Here is a 25,784-nt window from a genome sequence, read left to right as displayed (position 1 = left end):
TGCTGCTTCTCCTCTCTAGATAATGGGGTGGGGGGGCAGGGGCAGAAGCGACCACCCGACTTGTCTGTTCTTTGCACTTGACTGCTGTAAACGCTCCAGGCACTCGGGTGCTTTTTGGAACGGAGGCGCTGAAGATGACTGCCCGGGCTGCGAGTGGGGAAAGGGCAGGGCAACGTAAGCCCTGTGCCCCCAGTAAGTAGTTGCCGCCTGTGTCTGGTCTCTCCTGGGCTGAGCTGTCAGTCATCCCTCGTGCAGCCGATACTCCGAAGAGGATCGTTGTGGGGATGCTGCTGCCCGGCGACCAAAATGGGGTACTACAGCTCGGAGGCTGCAAAGGCGCGGTGGTGCCCCTGTAACGGCACCCGTGGTCCAACGGTAACGGCAGTGCGGCACGGGGGGAGAGTGCCGCCGCGCTCGTTGCTTCCTCCCGGTAAGGAAACGCCGGTGCCGCCCCACGTGCGCGGTGTGGGCGGGCGCTCAGCGGGCAAAGCGCGGAACAGCAGCGCCGGCGCCGCACAGGTGCGCAGCAGCGCCGCCGCCTCGGGTGCTGCCGCCTTGTGGGCAAAGTGTGGTACTGCGGCCCGGCGTTCGCGCGCCGGCCCTGACCCCTCCGGCGCGCCGTCCGGGAGCACCGTGGCGGCGCGCAGGGCGCGGGTCTCGGCGGCAGCGGGCGAGCGCCGGGACCGCGGGTGAGGCGAGCGACCCGCTCCGGCGGGGGCGGTGGCGAGGGGTGCCTCCTGGCCGGCCGGGGCTGGCGGGACGGGAAGCTGCGAAGCGGCCGCCGCGGCGGCAGGCTCCCGGTCCGCCAGAGGCGAGCCGGGCCAGGGCAGCGCCGGTCAGTTTCCCGAGAGCCGATAGAAGGGAAGAGGGGGCGGAGGCGGGCACCCCCCAGGCGCGGCCAGCGGGCGCCTCCCCGAGTCGCCGGAGCTCCGACACGGCGTCGCGGCAACCGCGCATGCGCGGGGGCGCTCCTGGCGTTGCCCAGCAGCCGGAGCGCGTTACGGCAGCTCGGCAACCGCGCATGCGCGTTGCGCCTTTTACGGCGCTCGCCGCTGTTGCCTGGCAACCAGAGCGCGACACGACGCCTCGGCCACCGCGCATGCGCGGCTGCGCGGTTTACGGCGCTCCTGCCGTTGCCCAGCAACCGGAGCGCGTTACGGCAGCTCGGCAACCGCGCATGCGCGTTGCGCCTTTTACGGCGCTCGCCGCTGTTGCCTGGCAACCAGAGCGCGACGCGACGCCTCGGCCACCGCGCATGCGCGGCTGCGCGGTTTACGGCGCTCCTGCCGTTGCCCAGCAACCGGAGCGCGTTACGGCAGCTCGGCAACCGCGCATGCGCGGTGCGCCTTTTACGGCGCTCGCCGCTGTTGCCTGGCAACCAGAGCGCGACATGACGCCTCGGCCACCGCGCATGCGCGGCTGCGCGGTTTACGGCGCTCCTGCCGTTGCCTAGCAGCCGGAGCGCGTTACCGCAGCTCGGCAACGCGCATGCGCGGTGCGCCTTTTACGGCGCTCGCCGCTGTTGCCTGGCAACCAGAGCGCGACACGACGCCTCGGCCACTGCGCATGCGCGGCTGCGCGGTTTACGGCGCTCCTGCTGTTGCCTGGCAACCAAAACGCGGCCCTGGCGGTCGGGAGCCGCGCATGCGCGGTGGCCGCTCTTGCTGCCCTCCTGCTGTTGCCTGGCAACCAAAACGCGGTACAGCAGCTCGGGAGCCGCGCATGCGCGGTAGCGGCGCGTTTCTCCTGCGCTCTCTTCCGCCACCTATTGAACAGAGTTCGGTACTGCGGCTGGGGTGCCGCGCATGCGCGCTGGCGCGTTGCGCCAAGCGCTCGCCGCTGCCACCCCGCGACCAATGTTCGGTACTGCAGCTCGGAGGCTGCGAGTGCGCGGGGCTGCCCCGGTCCTGCACGTGCCGTCCGACGGTAACGGCAATGCGGCACCGGCGGGAGGTGCCGCCGCGCTCGTTGCTTCCTCCCGGTAAGGAAACGCCGCCGGCAAGGAAAGCTGGCACGGGCTGTCGCTCCCCGGCCTCCCTCTCCTCGCGGCGCGGGAGCACGAAGGGACAGGCGGGGCGCTTACCGGCTGCGGGCAGGAGCTGCTGCGGCTGAAGCTGGAGAGGCCACAGAAAGGTAGAGAAGAAGAAATGGAAGGCCGGCCGGCCGGCAGCTGCCTCCCGCTGCAGGCAAGAGAGAGCCTGCCTCTCCGCGTGTGGAAGGATCCCTCTTTGTAGTCCGCAGGGTCCGTATGCAGCACCGACGGTGCGGTACGGCCACGTAGCGTGCGAGCGAGCGAGGCTCCGTGCCTAGGAAGCCTCGTCTTGCAAGACCTATGAGACGCGTGTTCTCCTAGGGGGAGGACGGCCGTGCCGCCGGAGTTACAGAAGAGGAGGGGAGCGGGAGAGGAGCAGAAAGAAGCGCCTGAACTGGCAAATTCTCCTGGCAGCGCCAAGAACAAGAGATGTGGTGAGCCCCGGGCCCTCGGGGCCCTGACTCCCCTCTTCTGCGTTCTGGTCCCTCCCTGCCCCTCCCCTGGTCCCCTCTCTTTCCCACACCGCTGCCTGGTTTTTTTCTTTTTTCTTTTTTTTTTTCTTTTTCTTTTTCTTTCCTCCCTTGTACCTCTGATACTGAAAAGCCGGTCGAAGAAACTCCCTAAGACTCGTTTTGAAGTTTTAGAAAGCAGGCATTCTTCATTGCAGCGCTGGATGCACGGGGGATAGTTCCACCTAGCGTGCATGCCACAGCTTTAGCACAAACAGGTTATATAGAATAAGTAATTGCATGTTAATCAGATTAGAATACATATACGTAAAAACGATGGCAACCGATTATCATAGTACTGCCTACATCCGATCACGCGCAATGAAGGATCCGTTTGAGTCGAAGGGCCGCTTTTGCGACCACCGACCCATTTGAAGTTCTTGCTGGCTGTCCTTGAAGTCTTTATTCTTGTCCTTGTTCTTTGATCTTGAAGCTTAACGCAGTTTCAATCACGTGTGGTCGGTTTCAGCATTGTTCTCATCTAGCGTACAAGAACATCTAGTCATAAGAGCAAAGAACTGCAAAACTTAGGAGTACCTACCTCTGCTAGTCGATTGCTTGGCTATACTTTTGTCTGTTGTTTCAATGGTAGTGTTAGTATAAGATTTCCAATAATTATTTACCAAATCTCACTTTTGCAGTCACCTAGCAGCAAACCAGTTTCCACAGCTGGTACAAAATATTAAAACCATCCCAATATTTAGACGGGCCATACAGAATGTATGGAAATATGCTATCAGAGGTGTCTGAGGGGCAGGGGGAGCGCCGGGGGGCCGCCCCGAGCCCCGGAGCAGACTCGCTGGCGGGACTCGATAGGCACGCGACCGACTGAATAAACGCTGGCCGTCCGTCCTCTTTGCCCTCCGGGCTGCGTTTGCGCTCCCTTTGCACGGGGCGAGGGGCCGTGAGGGAGCCCAGGGGAGGAGGAGGAGGTGAGGCGCTGGGGGGGTCGGGCCGTGCCCCCCCTGTTCCTGCTGGGCTCCAGCTGTTGCAAATATTCTGGTAAAGAAATCAAAATTTAATCACATAGAAGAGTTAGCTTTGATTAAGAAGTAAAATTGTGAAGCATAACGTATAGGATTGTTAAGTTTGAAACGTAGCCATAGAAACTTTAGGAGCTGTGTTACGCGTGACTCTAGGAACCTTAATATTGTTAAAGTTTGAAAGAGCTAACCCTAGAAACCTCACCAGGAAGTTACTGGCTTTTCTACGTTCTGTTTCAGGAAACTAAGGAAACTGTCGTGGACACCAGTTTGCTGCTTGGAAACCCCCTTACCCTTCCCATCTCGATTTGAGCATCGAAGATGCCAGTCAGCAGAGCTAAGTGTAACTGACCAATGATTGTTTTTAAATAAGGCTATTGATAAGGTTATATAATCAAAGGACCGATCGTTATAAAGGTTAAATTTAAGAACGAGCATAGTATGCATTTTTACAGAAGGAGCTTAGGTAACAATGACCCGACAGAAAAAGTCTGTGAAAACTGATGGATTTTGATACTAAGTGGGGCACGCCTTTGGAGGAGCGATCCCCCGTGTCCCCAGCGCTGCGATAAACAAAGTGCCTGCTTCTTAACTTCACGTTGGTGTTAAGGAGTTTTATTCTGGATTTTGGTAACGGTTTTGGCGACCCAGATGAGACCTTGCGAGTGAGACTGGACGAGATTGAGTGTCGATCGAACTCCGGCCGGCACCGAGGTATTCTCGGGGAGAACCGTCACCCTCGACTCGCAAAGCTCCTCGCAGCGTTCCCTGGAAAAAAGGTGAGGCGCTGCTGCTTTGGAATTTGTTTGGAAAGCCTGCCCGTGAGGCGTGGCGAAAGCTTTGCAGGGTTGGGGCTTGGAGGGTACCCGTCTGCAGTGGAAGCCTAGGCGTCTGCCCGTAAGTCATAAGCGAAACCTATTGCTGGGTTGGACTTTGTGTATTATTTGGGACAATTGTCATTTGCATTTGTTTGGTATTTGGTATTTGAATGTATAGAAGTATAATGGCAGTAGCAAAATTGTTTAAGAATAAGAGTGCAGGAAATGGAACTGCTGATGAAAAGATACCAAAAACATCAGCGTCGGGATGTTTATTGGCACGTTGGGGTGAGTCGCAGGAAAAATGGTAAACAAACAGAGCTTACAGTTACAATACTATATTGCAATTACTGTCGTTTTGTAGGAGAGAGAGTAACTGGAATAAAGTGCCATAGGTAGATTTGTTCTTTTTAAGTGAACGTATCTGACGGGGACCGGAAGGGAGTCTCCCAGCAGAACCTCTGGTTACAGCTAAACTGGGAGAACAGAAAATTGAATTTGCATTGACACTAGAGTCACCTTTTCAGTTTTAAATACCTTAGAGGGAGAGTTAAGTTTTGAAGAAATTGGTGGTGTCGGTGCAACAGGTGAACGAGAAACTAGACCCTTCTTTAAGTCTTTCACAATGAAATTAGGAAAGCAACGGGTCACTCAGCAGTTTTTGTATGTGCCAGATTCTCCTAAACTCCTGTTAAGGAGAGATCTATTTGAGAACTTAGAGGCAGAAATTAAATTTAAAAATGGAGAGATTAAAATTTTAATTCCAGAAACTAAACGTATCGAAGCAGTGGCTTTGTTGTTAACAGGATGGTTACCGACAGCAGAAGATTATACCAGTCAAAGTCTAATGCTGTAATTCCAATCGTCTGGACTGGGAAGTTCCTGGTAAATCCGAAAAGCAGAACCTCTGAGAGTTGATTTAAAGCCAGGATGGAATCCGGTAAGAATGAAACAATACCCCCTAAAACCGGAAAGTCAGAAAGGGTTAGTAATGGTAATACAAACATTTTTAAGATACAAATTGTTAACAGAATGTGAATCCAGATATAACACCCCGATCTTGCCTGTTAAAAGGCTAATGAAAAAGATGATAGATTAGTTCAAGACCTCCTCAGAGCAATAAATCAAATAGTACAAGATATTCATCCGGTAGTAGCAAATCCTTATACTTTGTTAACAACCCTAACGGAGAAACAAGAATGGTTCACAGTGTTAGACCGAAAAGATGCCTTTTTCCGTATTCCCTTGGATCCCAATAGTCAAGAGGTTTTTGCTTTGGAATGGGAAAATCCTGAGACTGGGAGAAAAACACAATGTACGTGGACAGTCTTGCCTCAAGGCTTTAAGAATAGTCTTACCATTTTTGGAAATCAATTGGCACGAGAATTAGAGATTTGGAAGAAAGAAAATAATCAAGAAATCTTGTTGAAATATATGGATGATCTGTTAATTGTAGCCGAGACGGAAGAACAATGCACAAAGTTAACTATTAACTTTTTGAACTTTTGGGGAATCGGTGGATATCGAGCGTCAAAAGAAAAAAAAAAAAAAAACCCAGAAAGAAGAAACTTATGTAAATGAGTTTTAAAATCCTAAAAGGGCAGAGACAATTGGGAACTGAGAGAAAAGAGGCAATTTGTCGTCTCCCCGAACCTAAGACTAAAAAAATTAATGACGAGCGTTTCCGGGAATGCTTGAGTGGTGTCACCTGTAGATGATAAACTGTGGCTTGCTGGCCTGACCTTTATAGGAGAAGCTCAAAACCTCAAACAACGGATTGGACCGATGCCGAGAAAGCTACTTTCCAAGAATTGAAACAGGCTGTAATAGGGGTGCCAGCCCTAGGCCTGCCAGATCTCACAAAGACACTTGAACTTTTTGCTCGTGAAAGAAGAGGTACAGCTCTGGGTATCCTGGCCCAATATTTAGGGCCAAGTGGGCGAGCTGTGGCCTACTTCTCGAAGCGATCAGATAATGTGAGTCTGGGATGCTCCGGTCGTCCGAGAGCCGTCGCTGCAACTGTGCTACTGATCCAGGAAGCTCGTAAGTTTAACCTGAGGACAAAGGATTACTGTACGTTTCCCATATGATAACTGTTGTGCTAAAACAGAAAGGGGGGCATTGGGTATCCCCTAGCAGGATGCTGAAATGCCAAGTGGTGTTGCTGGAACAAGATGACGTTTACCTAAAAGCTACTACCACCGTTAACCCTGTCGCGTTTTCAACAACTGCTCAAGTTAAAGGAGAACTGGAACGTGACTGCTTGCAGACAATCGAAAGAGTTTACTCCAGCCGACTGGATCTCTGAGATGTGCCGCTAGAAGAAACGGATTGGGAACTATATGCCGACGGAAGCGGTTCCATCTGTGAAGGAAAACGTTTATCAAGATAGACGATAACTACTGAGGAGGTAATTGCGTTGCCAGCTTTGCCTTCGACGATATCTGCCCAAAAGGCTGAATTGATAGCTCTTATTCGAGCTCTGGAACTAAGTCAAGGAAAGCGAGTCAACACTTGGACAGACTCAAAGTATGCTTTTGGAGCAGTACGCGCACATGGAGCGATGCGGAGAGAAAGAGGACTGTTACCTGCACAAGGAACCACCATTCAGCACGCAGAACAAATACCGGAATTGTTAGAAACCATTCAAAAACCAACAGCAGTCACGATAATGCACTGTAAAGCACATCAGTTAGGTAAGACCGGTCCGAACGCAGGTAACCGACTGGCCGATAAAGCTGCTAAAGAGGCTGCAGAAAAAGGCATCCTAGCACTAGTTCCAGAGAAAAGTATAAAGTTGCCTAAAGAAGCTCCAAAGTATAATGAAAAAGATGAAGAAATAATTATTAGATTGCAGGCTAACAAAATGAAACAGGATAGGCTGTAACACCGACAGGTCAAATAATAGTCCCACCCACAATAATAAGAGAAGCTGCCCGAGCTGAACATCACAAAGTATACTGGGGAACAGAAAGTGAAATATGACAAAGATTGCTTAAACAATTATAAGCGGATGTGAAATTTATATATAAAATTATCCCCGAATCAGTAATAAGATCATCTTTGGGATTATTAAAGAAGGAAATTTTTTTAGGAGAATATTAGCAAATTGATTTTATAGAATTGCCTTGAAAAGAAGGATCTATCCTAGTTTTAGTTGATATCTTTACTGGGTGGCCCGAGGCTTTCCCTTGTCGCACCGAGAAAGCAAGGGAAGTAGTCAAAGTCTTGCTCAAAGAGATAATACCAAAATGTGGGGTGCCTGTAAGAATGTCATCTGACAATGGCCCTCATTTTATAGCAAAGATTAGGAGACAAGTTGAGCAAAGTATTATCTATAGATTGAGACTATCACACCCCACATAGACCACAAGCAAGTGGGGGGAAAAAAAAAAAAAAAAAAAAAAGAGAGAGAGAGAATGAACTATACCCTTAAGCAACAGTCGAGTAAAATTTGTCAGGAAACCTCACTCCTCACATGGGTTAAAGCATTACCCATGGCTCTATTAAGAATCAGAGTATAGCCAGAAGAGAAAGAAAATTGAAGTCACTATGAAATATTGTACGAAAGACCATATCAAGAGTCCTATGTTCTGAGTATCTTGAGTGCCTTTGGAGATAGGTTTTTAAAAGGTGTTATGATTTCTTTACGTAATTCTTTTCAGGAACTTTGTCAGTATGTCTCCACAGCTGGACCCTTAGAATTGAACGTAGCAGCGCATCCCTTCCGACCGGGAGATTAGATTGAATATATATAAAATCACGGAGAAGTGGAAAGGACCGTATCGAGTCATTTTAACAACCCTTATAGCAGTAAAGGTCTGGGAGAAGAACCTTGGCTTCATTATTCAAGAATAAAGAAAGCACCAACAAGAAATTGGAAGTCTAAAGAAACTGGCCCTTTAAAACTGAAAATCTCTAAGTAAGTTTCACATTATCTATTTGGGAAAACAGTTGTGTAAAGTTTATACTATTGGGGTTGCTATTAGGAATATTGTCGAGGGCAGTAATCTTTTTGTGTGTTTTTAGGGTTTGTGTGGGTTTTTTTGAGGGGTTCTAAACATGAGATAAACAAAATGAAACAATTATTGTTTGAGCTATTAATCTTGATGTTAACCGTTTTTGTAATTTGGATTAAAAAAAAAAAATCTAGTTTTGTAATTGATTCAAAGTTTGATAAAGACACAAAATTGAACCTCAGTAACAGCCTGCCTTCCGATTCCAAAGTCAGATGAAAATCTAGTTCCGTGGAGAATACTGACATTGAATTTAACCAAAACTTGAGAACAGATGCAGAACAATGAGAATCATTTTAGCAAATTAAATGGGATGGATTTAAAAGGCAATTATTTTTTTAACATTTGAAAGAAGGAGTTAGAGCGTTGTGAATTATAACATTACCAAACCATCCACCTCGTGGACAAAAGAATTAATTTAATCGCCCTTCGGGAGAAACTTGTGCAGGCACCCCTTGGGGCTGTCAGTTGCCAAAAACCGTAGAGACAAGTGCAAAAAGGAACTTGGCATCATATTTGAAATATAAAACGCTGTTTAGAATTTCCTGGAGTTCCAGGATCCTTGTTAGAGCCACCCAGAGTCAGGACCGTCTATGGAAATTTAGACTGCTTTAGACAACCAGAGAAAAATCACACATCCTAAACAGAGCTGTATGAAAGTTTATACTTGCAGCTCCTCTGACCCCAAACTCCAAAGACTTTCTCTAGTAGCTAAAGCTCTAAGATGGGGATGTATTTGTAGAAAGTATAATAATATTTTACATGATCTTTGGTCCCCTCTTAATGACGGAAAAAATTTAGCTTGGAGTTGACTGTATTAAAGGACAGGTGAAAAGTTCAGGGTTAACTGTTTGGGTGACTAGTGATGATATATGATCCACTCATCTTTTCATGAAGGAGAAAAGCAAATCGTGGACTTTAGACTTAATAACTCTATCCTCTCTCTGGAAGAAATCTCCCTTGTGGCCTCGCTGGTGGACCTGGGTCAATGGAAAAGATGATACCTGGCAATCGCCAAGTCTTAGAACTAAACTAAGATGGGTATTCAAATCTGTATTTTGACCCCGGTTAACACCTCTTCCAAATGAGATGACTCTTGACATCTTTCATTCCATCAAGGAAGTGCCTGCTGCTTAACTTCCCATGGGTGGTGAGGAGTTTTGTTCCGGATTTCGGTCCCCCAGCTGCGGGCCTGGGCTGGAGGAGCCGCAGGTGCGGGCAGTGAGGCTGATGGGGACGGCCCCTCCCTGGAAAGGGGGGGCTGCCGGGGGAGGGGCCGGGGCGGGGCCGGTGGGAGCCCAGGCAGGAGCGGAGCGGTGGCCGGGCTGCGGCTGCCCCTCGGGAGAAGGTGAGCGGGGCCGGGCGCCCCTCGGACCGCGAACGTCGGAGGCGGGGGTGGCCCGGGGGAGGTGGGGGCCGCCTGTGCCGAGGCCGGGGGCGGGGGGGGAGCTGGGGGCTCACAGGGGGGCTGGGAGCACGTGCGCGTGGGGGGGGTGCTCACCGGGCCCCGTGGCGGGGCTGCGCAGTCGCCCGGCGGGTCCCGGGGAAAGCCCCGAGGAGGACGGCGGGGTCCGTGTCGCACGCACGGAGCGGCGGCGGGGCCGCGCCGTGCCGGGGCGGCGGCGGCGGGCGCTGCCCGAAGCTGGAGCCGGGCGGGGGGGGGCCGCGCCGTGCCGGGGCGGCGGCGGCGGGCGCTGCCCGAAGCTGGAGCCGGGCGGGGGGGGGCCGCGCCGTGCCGGGGCGGCGGCGGCGGGCGCTGCCCGAAGCTGGAGCCGGGCGGGGGGGGGCCGCGCCGTGCCGGGGCGGCGGCGGCGGGCGCTGCCCGAAGCTGGAGCCGGGCGAGGGGGGGGCTGTGCCGGGGCGGCGGCGGCGGGCGCTGCCCGAAGCTGGAGCCGGGCGGGGGGGGGGGCCGCACGGACCGGCGCTGGGGGCTCGGCGGGGACTGCGGCTGCGCCGGCGTGGGGGTGGGCGGAAACGGAAGCGGCGTCCCCTCGGGGTCAGGCAGCAGGGCAGGCTGCCTCCCGGGGCATGCCGGGAGCTGTAGTTTTCGCGGACTCGGCGGCCGGGCAGCAGCGCGGCTCTCGGGCGCGGCGTAGTCCTCGCTGCCGCCGCGGCCCCCGGAGTCCGACTAGGTCAGACTCGGGAGCGTTGCCGGTTTCGCGTGGTTTTCCGCGGGCTTCCCGCCGCGCCCGCTCCCCGACCAGCCGTGCGGACGCGCCTCCCGGGCGCATGCGCCGTCCTGCGCGTGGGGCAGCCCGGCGTTCGGTCGCCGGCTCCGGCCCCTCCGGCGCATGCGCGGTGTCCGGGAGCAGCGTGGCGGCGGCGGGCGAGCGCCGAGACCGCGGGTGAGGCGAGCGATCCCCCCCGGCGGGGGGCCGGGGCGGTGGCGGTGGCGGGGGGGTGCCTCCCGCCCGCCGGCCGCCCGGGGCTGGCGGGACGGGAAGCTGCGAAGCGGCCGCTGCGGCAGGCTCCCGGTCCGCCGGAGGCGAGCCGGGCCAGGGCAGCGCCGGGCAGTTCCCCGAGAGCCGATAGAAGGGAAGAGGGGACGGAGGCGGGCACCCCCCAGGCGCGGCCAGCGGGCGCCTCCCCGAGTTGCCGGAGCTCCCCCGGCGCCTTCCCCCGGCGCCTTCCCCCGGCCCCGCTCGGCCCGTGCGGCTGCCCCCAGCTCCAGCCCCTCCCATGAAGCCTGTGCTGTAGCCGCAGGCAGCCCCCGAGCCCTGTCGTGAGGGCAGCAAGCTGGCCCTCCGATGTTCTCGAGTCTCCCTGAACGTGGGTGCCGTTAGCAGCGGCGCGGGGAACGAGCGGCGTCTGCGGAAGCCCCTGCAGAAGGAGGGGCTCCGGCCAGGGTCGAGCTACGGTAATAACGGTCACTGCTGCCTCTTTCCCTCTCCCAGAGGCCACGCTGTGAGTGCGGTTGTCCGCTCGTCCCCGGGGATGCCGTTGACTGCAGCAGCCTCAGGCTCGCGTGGGCTGTCTCTGCCTGGCCTCCCTCTCCTCGCGGCGCGGGAGCACAGAGGGACAGGCGGAGCGCTTGCTGGCTGTGGACGGGAGCTGCTGAAGCTGGAGAGGCCACAGAAAGGTCGAGAAGAAGAAACGGAAGGCCGGCCGGCAGCTGCCTCCTGCTGCAGGCAAGAGAGAGCCTGCCTCTCTGGGTGTGGGAGGATCCCTCCTCGTAGTCCACAGCAGGTCAGACCGCCAGGGTCTGTATGCACGACCAGCAGCGCGGTACGGCCACGTAGTGAGCGAGCGAGCGAGGCTACGTGTCTAGGGGGCCTCATCTCGTAAGAGCTGCGAGGCGCTCGCGTGTTCCGTTATGTGGAGGACAGCCAAGCGACTGGAGTTACAGGAGAGAAGGAGAAGGAAGATTCTGAGCTGGCAAGGTCTCCTGGCAGCTCCAAGAGCGAGAGCTGTGGTGAGTCCTGGGCCCTCGGGGCCCTGTCGCTCCTCTTGTGCGTCCCGGACCCTCCCTCCCCCTCTCCTGGCCCCCTAGCTTTCTCGTGCTGCTGTGACGTTTGGGGTTTTTTTTGTTTTGTTTTGTTTTTTATTTTTATTTTGCTTCCCTGTACCTCTCCTCTTCTGTCTATTCTCTTGTCCTGCTCCCTCTTCCTCTCCCCCTTTCTCTCTCTCTTTCATTCGACTGCCCCCCTTTCTTTTTCTCTCTGCGTTCTTGTCCTGCTCCCTCTCCCCCCCCGCCCCCAGCCCCCCGTCTTTGTCCTGCAGTCAGTCGCTGTTTTTTCCTTTTCCATCTCCTTGTTCTGACCTGCATCTGCCTCTTCCCCCGCCTCCCAATTTCTCTACCCTGTTCCCTGGCGTTCTTCTCCTCTCTGCGCCTGTATGTGCTGCTCTGTGTCCCTGCCTTCCTATCTCTCTTCTTCCTACTTTCTGTTTCTCTCTCTATCCCTTTGTCTTGCTCGCTGTTGCTGTTTATTTTTGTCATTCTGGATCTCACTGTCCCCGTCCTCCTTCCTGTTCATCTCTTACTCTCTGTGACCCTTTGTGCTGCTTCCTGCCCCTTTTTTATTCACCCTCCCTCTCTCTGCAGGGCTCCTGATACCTCTCTTTCTAAATTCCCCAACCCCCTGTGCTTCTCACGGTCTCTGTCTCTGTCAGTGTCTCTCTCTCTCTCGTTGTCATCGTTCTTGTCTGTCGCTCTGTCTTGCTTCCTGTCCCGTCGTTTCTCGCTGTATCCCTTTGTCCCGCTCCCTGCTCGTATTCGTATTCCTCTCTGTCCTGAGGACCGTCCCAGTTTTTGATCTCCGTCCTGCCGCTGTCCTCATTTTTCCTTCTCTGCCATGTTCCCTGTCCCTCTTTCTGTCACTTTTCCTCTGTCCCTGCTGCTTATTTCTCCATCTCTGTCCAGACCCCTGTCCCGTCCCTTCCCCCCCCGCCCCGCCTTGCTGTCCCTCTGCCTTGCTTTGTTGCGCTACCTTTTCTGTCTGTCTTTCTCTGCCCCGTTCCCTCTCCCGCCCTTTCTAACTGTGTCTCCCGTCCAGCTAGCTGTCGCTGCTTTCTTTTTTCTGTTCCTCAGTATTTTTTTCTTTTTTCCATATCTCTCTCCCACTGCCCATCGCAGTTGGTTTTTTCCCCCTCCGATGCTGGCCTGCTCTTTGTCCCTTTTGTCTGTCTCCTCTCTGTCCTTCTGTCATGCTCCCTGTGTCTATTTAATCCCTTCATCTCTGTCCTGCAGCCCGTCGCTAATTTTTGTTCCTCTTCCGTCCCTTTGTCCTGCTCCCCGTCCTTGTCTCTCTTTCCCTTGGTTCTGCCTCCCGTCCTTTTTTCCTTTCTTGCTCCATCTCTCTGTCCTGCTCCCTATCCCTCCCGCGCTCTCTCTGTTTCTGTGTCCTTCCCCTTGCCTTTCCCCACGGTCTCTGTCTTGTTGTTCCCTCTTTGGTTTTCTTGTTTTCCGGGTGGCTGGGCCCGGCTACCCGCGGGGGTGCTTCGGCTGGGAGGTTTGGGGTGGGGGGCCTGGCCGTGCCGGTGATGGCGGGGAAATAAAGCCTGAAACGGCAATCGAGAAGCGATGCCCTGCCTGTGCTGGGGCTGCCCTGCAGAGGCGTGGGGCCGGGCCCTCTGCAGGTCCCGAGCACTCCCCGAAACTGCGTGTGGGGCCCCGGGGGTGCAGGCCTGTGGGGTGGCTACGCTCGGCGTCGCCCGTGGGCACTGCAGGGTCAGAAGTGGAGAACAAGTTTTCTGTTCCTGGGGCTTGACAACAGGCTCGCGTGGCTGATTTGGGGGCTCGGAAACAGACCGAGCTGCGCGGCTTTGGGCCCAGAAACAGAAGTCCGGCCCTGCGTGTTTGGGCCTTGAGAACAGGCTCAGCAGCCGGGTTTTTTTGGCTCCCAGATGGGCCCCGAGTCAGCTGGTGTGGGGGCCAAAAGCGGGAGCCGGCTTGGCTGGTTTTGCAGGTGGGTGGGAGGGTGTTGGGGGCTGCGGGGGGAAGCGGGGGGCGGGCAGGGTGCGTGGTCCCTCCCCGTAGATGGGGGTCTGGTTGTGTCGGACGCCGAAGTTCGGGAGGCCGGCACGCAGCAGGCCGAGCTCAACATCTGCGATGGTCTGTGGGGGGGAAAGGCGCTTTTCAGACCCCACGTGCCCTCTTTGAGTCCAGCTCTTCTTTCTGCGGTGCTCGGAATAGTTATTAAGTAATTAATCGCCCAAACTTAACGAATATTTACTTGGCGTGTAACTCTGATGTTTAATCCTAATGCTCCAGTTCTGACAGCAGTTGATATGCAACCTTATGGAAAGCCCAGACCGTTGCACGTAGCTGGAGCTTGTAAGGAGAAGCAGCTGAAATCAGCCGGAGCTTCAGTGCGGAGCTGGGGCTTCAACGAGCCAGAACTGTAGCAAGCGGGAGCTGGAACGAGGCGGGGTGTCCGCTGTCTGGAGCGTGCATTAGCCAGAGGCAAAAGTACCTGCGGCTGTAACGAGCAGGGGGCGCGATTAGCTGGAGCGTCTTTTCGCTGGAGCGTCCGTCGGCCGGCCTGCGCTCCCAGCACGGCGGAAGAGCGGCCGGGCGCAGGCAGGGCTGTCCGCAGCAAGCAGCTCCGAGCAGCAGGGAGGTGAGTTGTCCTTCTGCCAGCGGGGAGCCCGGCCTCTTCCCTCGGGCATGCAATCCACGCCACGCTCCTCTCTCTGCGTGGAGTGTCTCTCCCGGTCCGTTCCCGCGGGCAGAAGCGAGGTGGGGGTCCCCCGGCTCACCTGGGGCAGCCCCCCCTCCCCGCGAGGGGGCACGGGCGAGGTGTCGTCGTCCCCTCGGTACCGGGCAAAGGGGAGAGAAACCGGCTGGCGGGAGCTCCTGGGGTGCAGAGCCCTTCCGGCAGAATCCTCCCCTGTCTTTTCACCGTTGGCTGGGTGTGACAAGCAGGTTCATTTCTTTGTCTCCTCTTCTCCCAGCGTCACCTTCCGCGTCACACGAAGAAAATCCTGCGTGGTTAATTCCGCTTGCTGCTCAGGTAATCGCACGTATCGGGCTGCGGGAGCGGAGAGAAACACTTGCGAGTTCGAGGGCGCTACAGATGCTCCACGTTAAACCCACAGAGAAGGCAAATTTGCTGCTAGTGCCGAAAAGCTGATGGAAAAATCGCTGTTAACAGATCGTGCCCTGTTCCTGAACTGGTCTCTTGATGTGTTTTTGTTTCAGGTGAAAGAATGAAATTTCCTGTCTGGTAAGTTCAGAGCTGCCTGTTAGCTTCTTTAGGGGGTCGAGTGTTTCTCTTCTCTCTGTTCATACTGATTTTATGGGCAAGCTGGAAATAGCCTTTTACTTTTTTATGTATAACTGAATTCTTAGGAATATGTGGTGTCCCTGTAGTTCATTTTTGAGCACCTAGATGCCAGTAGAAATGTAATGAGTGAAACATGATGGGAACTGGTACTTGATTTTTATTTGGTTTTTTTTTTTTTTCCCTTCCCCATTAAGAGTGTTGATGGCATGTTGTCCCGTGGCACAATCCCCATTCCGTTCAGCGGAGTCTTCAGTCTAGGACTTTTAAGTGAAAAAGTTTGTCCTTCCAAAAAGGGACTAGTCATTCCTAGGACCGAGGCATAGACTTGCAAGGAGAGTCGCTTAAGTACGTGATCGGAATGAAGGCCAACTTTCAGTTGATGTTGCTGCTGTTGGTCTTTGCTTTCATTGATTTCTCCACCACTCCCTCGTGGTTGGGAGCTCTGAATCGTAATGTTTTTCAGTCTCTAACACATTTCCACCCCCACCCCTCAAAAAAAGGAGAGGCAGTGTCTAAAAGTTAATTAGTTTCCTCACAAATGCGTGAGTAAATAAAATGTGAGTTATGATGATTAAAACCATAGAAATGACACCAGTCTTGCAGATCTGGACTATTTCTGAACAGGCATTCATCACACGCAAAAGTCGTCAGGGTACGGATCACCTGCGCTTCATGCTCTGACAAGACAAAATGCTGAGGCAGGGATGAGCTCTGAAAGAAGAAGGGGGGGGGAGGAAAGAAGGATACAGGGTCACGGTTTTGTTTTGTTGTTGTTTGTTCTTCGAGAGTGCAATATTGACTGGTGCCAGCCTGCAGAGCTCTTCTGCTGCCTGACCTCTCCTTCTCTTTCATGGCTGTAATTGTCGTTTGGATAATTGTAGAAGAGCAAGTAAGTTATTTGCCTCTGTGAATGTGCTGGTAATACCAGGGAGGCAAATGCTTGAACCAGTAGTGAATAACTGGGCTACGAGTAGAATTTCTGAAGGAAGAACAGCAGCAGCAACAGGAAGCAAATAGCAAGTGACCAAAAACTTGCGTGTGTCAAACGCATCAAAGCTTTCTTGCCGAATGTTGTTTGGCAATATGTTCCAAATGGCTTTTTTTGGTAAACGTAAATTTTCAGGAAGTTCAGGGCTGTGTGTGGCAAGACGTGTCCCTCTGCGTACGCGTCCTGCTACGGAAATAGCATGGGTCAGTGGCAAGTCCAGCGGCAGGGCTGCTGTTCCCTGCTCTCGACGTTGCCGTAGTAGTGTTGCAGTATTTAGACCTTCACGGACGGGCTGAGGAATGGAAGGAGAATGCCCGTTTTCTGTAAGGGCTCAGAATGCCGACCCTTTTCTCTGCCTGCCGCTCCCCTGTGCGTGAGATGAAGCTGTTTTATTTTTCTCCCTTGTTCCTGGTCTAAATATTTCTGGAGCTGTTCCTGCTGTGGGTTTGCAATTGGTGTTACTGCGTGTTTGTAGCGTTCTGGCGATGGGTCGTTTCTACTGTGGCGAAGCGTCGAGATACGGTTTTCGGTTTAAAGCGTCAGAAACTACGTTCACCGGAACCGGTAACTCGCGGCGTAGGGGAAACCGATCTGGCGCGTGCAGCTGTGCTCGCAGGGGTGCTCGGTGGCTCCTCATCAAAACGGCAGGGTGCGTGCGTGGACATCCGTAGGGTTGCGCTCTGGGTCCGAGAGCGTTAACGTATTTTTGCTGTTGGAAGATGGAATGGAGCGTGTGCCTGTTAAATCTCAGGGCGGTCAAAAGCTAGGAGGGACCCTGAGCGGGTTTGGTGGCACAACTGCGGTTTTAAAAGATCTTGCCCGTTTGGAGCAACGGCCTGGAAATAATGATTCCTTTTTTGCAACGAGGCAGTTCACAAGGACAGATGTGTTGCTGTGCTCTTTAGCAAAAATACTCAACTTGGGACGTATAGGGTGATGAAGCCTCGGCTGTACTAAGGCTTGAGAAAATGTAGGTAGGTCTCCATGTGTGTCACCTGCGTGTATCTAGGAAAGTGAGTTCTAGTGAAAGTAAAGTTGCCAGTGAGTCAAAAAAGAAAGGAAAAAAAAAAAAAAGCACGGTTGTCTGAAAAATGCAAAAGCTCTAGTGGCCCGTGTCAACAACCGTACCGAAGATGACGCAAAAATAGTTTTTCCTCCGCTCAGTCGTACTGTCTTCACAAACCTTCACAAAAAAAAAAAAAAAAGGCAGCTTTGGGTTCCTACCCAGCTTTGTGCTAATGTTTTTTTTTCTTCTCTCAGCTGGATGTCAGCTGGCACCGTTTTGCCATGGTTGCCATGGCAAGATTCCGTAGCGGCCTGCATTTGAAGAATATTTTTTATTTGAAGAATAAAATAAAGAGGATCCAGCCAGCAGCTCTATACAGGAGATAACCTGCCTCTCCAGGTGAGGATGGATCCTTCTTAGTGTAGTCCTCAGCACATCCGATCACCAGTGTGCACGGCAGGGTCTGTATGCGTAACCAAAACTACAGTGCAGTCATGTAGTGTGTGTGTGCATGTGAGGCTGTGTTTCTAGGAAGCCTCATATTGTAAGAGCTGTAAGGCACCAATCTATTCTCTTAGGTGGATGACAGTCAAGTGACTGCAGCTACAGAGGAGGAAGGGAGAGGGAGAGAGACACAGACAGGTGTGAACTGTCAGATTCTCTCGGCAGCTCCAAGAGCAGGAGGTACAGTGAGTCCTGAACCCCTGGGGCTGTGTCACCCCTCTTCTGCATCCCAGTCCCTCCCTGCCCCCACCTTCTCTTTCTCTCACTGCTTTATTTTTTTTGTTTTGTCTTCCTGTTCCTCTCCCTTTCTTGTTCTCTAAGTTCCGCTCTTTCTCTGTTGTTCTGCCTCTCTGTTTTCTTTTTCTCTCTGCACTTCTGACCTGTCCCATTGATATAGAGAACAAACTGCTAATTGCTTTATGATTGTTTCTCTGTAACCTTACATACCAAAGACTGGTGTTCGTCAAGGATTAAGCCTGTCAGAGACTGGTATTTGGGAGTGATGAGCAAGAAGGAACCATGAACAATCACAAAACTTAATTAAATGTTTGATGTATTTACGATCTTGTTAAGAAGGCACAAGTAGAGACCTTGCTTGAATAGATAGGGCCAGAAAAGATAAGAACTCCTGCCTTTGTTCTCATCCTTGTAGATAATTTAGCTTAAACTAACCATATGATTTTACACCACTGAGAACTTAGATAATAAGAGCACTAACGAGCACTGATGTATCAAAATATGTAAAAGACCATACTGCGCAGTGTGGGATAATTAGAAGAATAGATACATAGCGAACGAGAGACACAATGGGGCTGTTCAATCTGAGCCAGAGGCACCCCCAAGCAGCAGGCCTCATGGACGCATCGAAGGCTAACTGTTGCTACAAAGTTTGATGAAACAGGCACAAAAAGCTAAGCAATATGGGCCTACGTGACCGAAAGCAAAATCACTTGAGGAGGGTCAAATAGCGGACAAGTGAGGAAGACTATGGAAGACCACCGGAGGACTCCTGAAGACCACCAGAGACCTTCAATGCGCCTGCGTAAAAGACATTTGCATATGCTAATAGTTTCCCAGAAAACTAATGAATATGTATAACATTTCTTGGAAATCTAATGAATATGTATGTAGAACATGTACTTAACCTGCACAGTTAGGCCCGACGGCGCGCACGACTTTGGTGGGACTAGCCCCCGTGCTGCCCAGTGCTGAATAAACATACCTACTTTACAATATCACCGATTGTGGAGTCTGTTTTCCGCATGTCACCATCCCTCTTTTTTTATCCTCTGTCTCTGCCCTGCAGCCCATCACTACTTTGTCTTTCTCCATTTATCCGTCTGTCTTCTTATGCCAATCTTGTTAATTCTTCCCTGTCTGCCCTTTAGCCCTTCACAATCCCCGCCGCTCTCACCTGTCTGATGCTGTGTCTCTATTTTTCAATTCCTTTCTCTGCCCTGTATTCTGGATACACTTTTACTTTCTTAGATTCTCTTGTTCCAGGTCCCTGTCCCTATGTTTTAACTTCTTCCCTCACTGTCCCATAGCCCATTGTTGTCTTTATTATTCTCTCTCTGTCTGGTTCCCTGTCCCTATTCTTTATTTTCCCTCTCTCTCCCCTTTAGATCATCAGTGTTTTTGGTATTTCTCAGTCTCTCTCATCTACCTCACTGTCCCCTTTTTTAATTCTTCCTTCTGCCCTGTGGCTCATCACTAATATTTGTTTTTCTCCATTTCTCTGTCTGGTATCCTCTCCCTTTTTATTAGTTCCTCCTCTCTGTCCTGTAGCCCATTGCTACCCCCCTCCCCCCGCCCCATCTCTCTCTGTCTCCCTTCTCCTACTTTTCAATCCCCCTTCTCTGCCCTGTAGCCGATCACTGTTGTAGTGAGTTTGTGTGACAAGCTGGGGCAGGGGAGTGGGCAGGGGCTGCAGGGGTGGGTTCTGTGAGAAGACACCAGGACTTGTCCCCATGTTGGGCACAGCCAGTTCCAGCTCCAAGATGGAGCTGCTACTGGTCAAAGCTGAGCCAACCAGCAACGCTGGTAGCACCTCTGTGATATTTAAGAAGGGCTAAAACAATGCTGTGCAGAAGCTGTCAGTCCTGCAGACACCACAGTCAGTGAAGAAGGAAAAGGAGGAGGTGATCCAGGTCCTAAAGCAGATTCCCCTGCAGCCTGCAGTGAAGACCATGGTGACACAGGCTGTCCCCCTGCAGCCCACGGAGGTCCATGGCAGAGCAGATATGCACCCTGAAGCCGATGGGGAACCCCTCGCCAGAGCCGGCGGATGCACCCAAAGGAGGCTGTGACGCTGTGGAGAGGAGCCCACACTGGAGCAGGTTTTCTGGCAGGATGTGTGGCCCCATGGGAGTGACACCACACTGGAACAGAAGAAGACGAAGAAGGAAGGAGCAGCAGAGACAACTTGTGATGAATGACTGCAACCCCCCGCTCCCTCTCCCCCTGTGCTGCTCGGTAGGAGGAGGTAGAGAAGTCAGGAGTGAAAATGAGCCCAGGAAGAAAAGAGAGGGGTGGGGGGAAGGTGTTTTTCAGATTTGTTCATATTTCTTGTTATAAGCGGCGACAAAAAATTGTACGCCAGCCCATGGGTAATCCAATCAAAGTTTATTGAAGCAAACGGCAAACAGGCAAAACAGCGCTGGGCAGCGGGGGAGTCTCCGCTCTACCAACGGCGCGCACCCCCCCCCCCCCTTCAGAGTCCCCTTTTTAGTTTTTTTTTTGTTGCCAGGTTAGAGTCCAGAGTCCGGGCCCACGTGGGCTTGTTTAGTATCTTCTGTGATTGCACGCCTTGTTGCTGGGGGAGTAGTGGGATGAAGGCTGTGGTAGTCTTCTGTGTTTCTTGTCATCTGGAGCATGCGTACTTTAAAATATCTCCTTATTAGGCATTGACAGCTAATACATCTTGTTCACTTAGCAAGACATTGCAGTTACAAAGTTTCCAACCGCACCTGCTTGCAAAGGCTAACACTGCCTTGCAAAAACGAACACATTGTGCAAGGCTTACAGAACTGGTTTGATTAACAAACACATAAATTTATCACATTTCTCATTATTGTACTCTGATTTTGACTGACAATAAATTAATTTCCCCAAGTTGAGTCTGTTTTGCCTGTGACAGTAATTGGTGAGTGATCTCTTTGTCCTTATCTTGACCCACAAGCTTTTTTGTTGTATTTTCTACCCTCCTGTCTTGTTGAGGAGGAGGAATGATAGAGTGGCTTGGTGGACACTCGTCAGCCAGGCAAGGTCAACCCACCACAGTTTCCTTCTATCAGGCTCCCTGTCCCTGTTTTTTAAATCTTGCCTATGTTTCTTGTATGTCATCACTTTTGAAACTTCCTGCCTCTCCATCCCTATTTAAATTCTTGCATGTTTCTTAAACCCAGTTGCTTTTAAAATTTTCTTGCTACTTTTCCCTCTCTTTGTCTCCCTGACCTTACTTTAATTTCTCGCCTGTGTTTCTTGTACCCTGTTGCTTTTCAAATTTCGTTCTTACGTCTCCCTCTATGCAGCTCCACGTACCTACTTTTTGATTCTTGTACCCTGTTGCTTTCAAAATTTTCTATGTTTCCTTCTATCCATCTCCCTGTCTCTAGTTCTTAACTCTTCCCTCTCTGTCCTGTACCCTGTCACTTCTTACCTTTTCTGTCTGCCTCTCCGTCTGCCTCTCCCTCTGTCTGCTTGTTAGCTCTTGCCTATGTTTCTTGTATGCTGTTGCTTTTTGAAATGTTTCTCTCTACCTGGCTCCCTGTTTCTGTTTTCTAGTTCTTGCTGTTTCTTCTCCTGTATCACTTGAGAATGTTTCCCTGTCCCTTGTCCTGTGTTTATCTTCTTGTCCTGCCAGTCTCTTCCCCTTCTCTCCCCTGCTTCCTATTATTTATTCCTCCATCTCCATCCCTGCTGTTCTGCTCAGTCTCTCTGCTCTTCTCTCTCTACACTGTTTTCCTGCTTCTTGTCCCTCTCTTGTTCCCAGCATCCAATTTCCTGGCTCCCTGTCTTGCACATCTGTGTCCCTCTGTCCTTCCTCCTGCTTTTCTCTTCCCTTTTATCCCCCCATCCTGCTGCCTTTGGGCACTGAGCCTTGTAGCCAACTCACTGCCAGGATTTCTTATATGCATTAATGAATAAATTTTTCCTGCCTCCTCTGTCTCCCTGGATGTGGGTAGGTGCAGGGGCAGGGATGATGTGCTGTGGGGCTTTGGCAATGGCCCCTGTTCCTGATGGGCTCCAGCTGGGGCTGGGATGGCCCCAGGTGTGGCCAGTGAGGCTGAGGATGGGGCTGGCCCTGCTGTGTGAAGGGGCTCCAGCTGTAAAGGGGGCTGCCTGGGCAGGGGAACTGGCTGAGGAGGGAGTGCAGGGGGGTCTGGCTGGCTGGTAGGTGCCTGCAGCAAGGAATGGCCAGTCCCTGTGGCAAGGAAGGATCCCTCTGAGCTGTCCCTGGCCTTTGTTGGCTACATGCGTGAGCCACTGTGTATCAAAGCAAGCCTTGTGGATGAGGAGCACTGAGGTGTCCACTGCGTGCTGCCGAGTACGTGAGGGTCAGGCAGCCGGCACTGGGGAGGAGGAAGGGGCAGAGGCAGAGAGAGAAGCATTGGGGTGGTGAAGGTCTCCTGCCAGCACCAGGAGCTGTGGTGAGTCGCAAGTCCTCTCCTCTACATCCTGGCCCACCTCTGCCTCCCTTCCTCTGTCTCCCTCTCTGCCTGCCCACCTATGTGTATGGCTCCTCAAAACTTGTTATTCTTCTGTCAACTCTGCTCAGTACTCTGTTGCCTTTTAAATTTTTAATATGCCTCTCTCTAACCAGCTTCTTCTCCCTGTTTTTTATTTTTTTCTGCATTGCCTTGTACCCCATTACTTTTAAAATTTAATTTCTATGTCTTCCCCTTTCTGTCTCCCTGACCCTATATTTTAATTCCTCCCTCTCTGTCCTGTACCCAGTTGCTTGAGTCTGGCTGGGCATCGGTCAGTTGGTGGTGAGCAATTGTTTTCATTTGCTGTTTGGTTTTTTTTTTCCTCTTACAACTTTTTTAAAAAATGCCTTTTTAATTATTAAACTTTTTATATCAACCCATGAGTTTCTCACATTTACCCTCCCGATTCTCCCCCTATCCCACTGTGGGGGAGTAAGCGAGCAGCTGTATGGTACTTAGTTGCCAGCCAGGGTTAAACCATGATGGTACATCTACTTTTATGAAGCTGCCTATTGCTATTTTTTAATTATTTCCTGTCTGTTGTGTACCCTGTTGCTTTGAAAATTTGCTTTCTAGGTCTACTTTTATCCAGTTCACTGTCTTTATTTTTTATTTTTTTTCCTCTCTGTCCTGTGCCCCTGTGTCACTTTTAAATTTCCTTCATATTTCTCAGTTTTAGTTCAGTGTGGCTATTTTAATTTTATTTTTGTTGTCCTGTACCCAATCACTTCTTAAATTTTCCTTCTATGTCTACTTGTATCGAGCTGTGTATCACTGTTTTTTAATTCTTTCCTCACTATTGTGTACCCTGTTGCTTTTTACTTTTTCTTTCTATGTCTACTTTAACCTATTCACTGTCTTTAAGTTATTCCTGTCTGTCATGTAGCCCATCACCTTTTAAATTTTCTTCCTATGTCTGTTTGTTTAGTTAGCTGTCCCCATGTTTTAATTCTTTTGTCTCTGTCACATACCCTGTTGTGCTGGTTTTGGGTGGGATTGAGTTATTTTTCTTCCCAGTAGCTAGTATGGGGCCACGTTTTGGATTTGTGCTGAAAACATCGTTGATAACACAGGGAAGTTTTTGTTATTGCTGAGCAGTGCTTGCACAGAGTCGAGGGCTGCTCTGCTTCTCACCCTGCCCCACCAGCGAGCAGGCTGGGGCTGAACAAGGAGCTGGGAGGGGACACAGCTGGGACAGCTGACCCCAACTGACCCAAGGGCTGTTCCAGACCATATGATGTCATGCTCAGCATATCAAGCTGGGGGAAGGAGAAGGAAGGGGGGACATTCAGAGCGATGGCATTTGTCTTCCCATGTAACCGTTACACAGGATGGAGCCCTCCTTTCCTGGAGATGGCCGAACACCTGCCTGCTGATGGGAAGCAGGGAATGAATTCCTTGTCTTGCTTTGTTTGTGTGCACAGCTTCTGCTTTACCTATTAAACTGTCTTTATCTCAACCTGTGAGTTTTACTTTTTTTTCCTGATTTTTCTCCCCCGTCCCACTGCAGGGGGGCAGCGAGCAAGCAGCTGGGTGGTGCTTAGTTGCCAGCTGGGGTTAAACCATGACACCTGTCACTTTTTTCAAATTTGCTTTCTATGCCTACTTTAACCTATTCACTGTCTTTGTTTTTTTAATTTTAGCCTCTGTCCTGTACCATCTCACTTTTTCCTGTCTTGCACTCCATCACTTTTAAATTTCCTTTCTATTTCTTGATGTAGTTTGCTGTCACTATTGTTTAATACTTTCTTGTCTGTCCTGTAGCCTGTTGCTTTTTAGATTTTGTTTCTACATCTTCATTTCTTTAGTTTGCTGTCCCTATTTTTCATTATTTTCCATTTTTCCTTATTCTGTCACTTTTTAAAATTTTCTATCTCTGATAACCAGTTCTGTCCCTATTTTTTAATTCTTTCCTGTCCTGTATCCCATCACTTTTTAAATTTTCCTTCTATGTCTGCTTTTATGATGCTGCATATTGCTGGTTTTTAATTCTTTCCTGTCTGTCCTTTACCACATCACTTTTAAAATTTACTTTCTATGTATCTCTTTTTCAGCCTATCAATATTTTTTAATTTTTTCCTTTGTCTTACACTCCATTGCTTTTAAAATTTCCTTTCTATGTCTGTTTTAGTTCGCTGTCCCTATTTTTTCCTTTATTTCCTTAATGCTGTGCTTTTAAAATAGTCTTTCTATGTCTTCTTTTATCCAGTAACTGTTTCTAATTTTTAATTCTTTCCTGTCATGAACTGCATTACTTCTAAAATTTTCTGTCTACTTTTATGTAGTTCCCTGTCCCTATTTTTCAACTTTTTATCTCATAATCCTTTTACTTTTCAAATCTTTTTTTTCTAGGTGTACTTTTATCTTGTTTTCTGTCCCTATTTTTAATTTTTTCCTGTTTACTGTATCTTGTCGCTTTTAAAATTTCTGGTTTATGTCTACTTTTATCAAGATGTCACTCCCTTTTTTTACTTTTTCCTGTCTGTCCTGTACCCCATCTCTTTTAAATTTTCTTTCCTCATCTATTTTTAGCCAGTTTGCTGTCTTTATTTTTTAATCCATTCTAGTATGTCCCGTACCCAGTTGCTTGTAAAATTTTCTTTCTATGTCTTTGTCTGTCATGTCTCAGTTTCTCAGGATGACAACTCAGGTTTGCCGATTCCCAGGTCAGGATTAAAGTGATATGACACCAGAGATCCTTTAACTCACAAAATTCAACTTTATTCGCTCACGACAAAAATTGGCATGAAACTACATCAGTAAACTGTGTAACCTGTGCTAACCCTGCATCACCAAACATATACTACAGGTCTTGCTTATTTTTGGATCAGTTCAGGGAAGAGAGTATGGAGACCCCTTCTGTCGAGTCACGAGGTTCAGAGCAGACCACTTTGCTTTATAGACTCCTTCTCACAGAGGAGCCTAGGGGCAGCTGGATCCACTCCTAGTCCCAGACTTGGTCAATGGTTTATGTCTACAGGGATAAGATGTAGGGATTACAGAAAAGGAAAAAGAAAGAGAGAAACAAGGCAGAGAGAGAGAAGAGAAAGATTTCACCAGTCCTGGGTCCAGCATTGGTTCAGTCAGCTGAGGGGTCCAGTCCCAGTGGGCTTCCACACCTGGGGCTTCAGGTTGTGTCCTTTTATACTCCTTGCCCCTCATTCGGGCAGGCACTCAAACTTATTAGGCTAATGAGGTGTCATGAGCAGTTTGTGAGCCTTTGGGACTTGGGAGTCGTTTGGGGGGTAACTTCCCCTTCCCTGCAAACATGATCTTTTGTCACTGTATGGTGAGCTGTCCTGCTCAGCATATCAGAACAGCCTGGTGAATTGCCCTGCTGGCATATCAGAACAGCTTTATCAGAACAGGGAGCTGTGCACCCTCTGGCATGCCCTCCCCCTCCTGTTGCTGATGGGTGCTGATCTGCTTCTTTTCACCTGTGGTGCCTTGCTATGCAGAGTTTGTTGTTAAGCAGAACTTGCCCCACCACA

General features: G+C 51.0%; 2 long non-coding RNA genes across 4 annotated transcripts; both read left to right on the top strand.

Moving 5' to 3' along the window:
• Positions 1-1,714: 1,714 nt before the first annotated feature.
• Positions 1,715-8,235, top strand: LOC142028063 (uncharacterized). Of its 2 annotated transcripts, none has more exons than XR_012649378.1 (3): positions 1,715-2,466; positions 3,765-4,303; positions 8,008-8,235. It is a non-coding gene; the product is annotated as an uncharacterized LOC142028063 (long non-coding RNA). The 2 variants fall into 2 exon arrangements; XR_012649379.1 differs by lacking the exon at positions 8,008-8,235 and having other exon boundaries at positions 3,765-3,867; positions 4,176-5,059.
• A 2,540-nt stretch (positions 8,236-10,775) lies between these two features.
• On the top strand, positions 10,776-19,031 carry LOC142028064 (uncharacterized). 2 transcript variants are annotated; one of them, XR_012649381.1, is made up of 6 exons: positions 10,780-11,770; positions 14,069-14,417; positions 14,752-14,810; positions 17,332-17,476; positions 17,656-17,761; positions 18,034-19,030. It is a non-coding gene; the product is annotated as an uncharacterized LOC142028064 (long non-coding RNA). The 2 variants fall into 2 exon arrangements; XR_012649380.1 differs by having other exon boundaries at positions 10,776-11,770; positions 14,069-14,810; positions 18,034-19,031.
• The last annotated feature ends 6,753 nt before the right edge of the window (positions 19,032-25,784 follow it).

The sequence above is a fragment of the Buteo buteo genome, unplaced genomic scaffold (genome assembly GCF_964188355.1).
Source record: "Buteo buteo unplaced genomic scaffold, bButBut1.hap1.1 HAP1_SCAFFOLD_131, whole genome shotgun sequence".
Taxonomy (NCBI): domain Eukaryota; kingdom Metazoa; phylum Chordata; class Aves; order Accipitriformes; family Accipitridae; genus Buteo; species Buteo buteo.
Note: the sequence above shows the minus strand (reverse complement) of the source record. Positions and strands in the feature narration are given on the sequence as shown.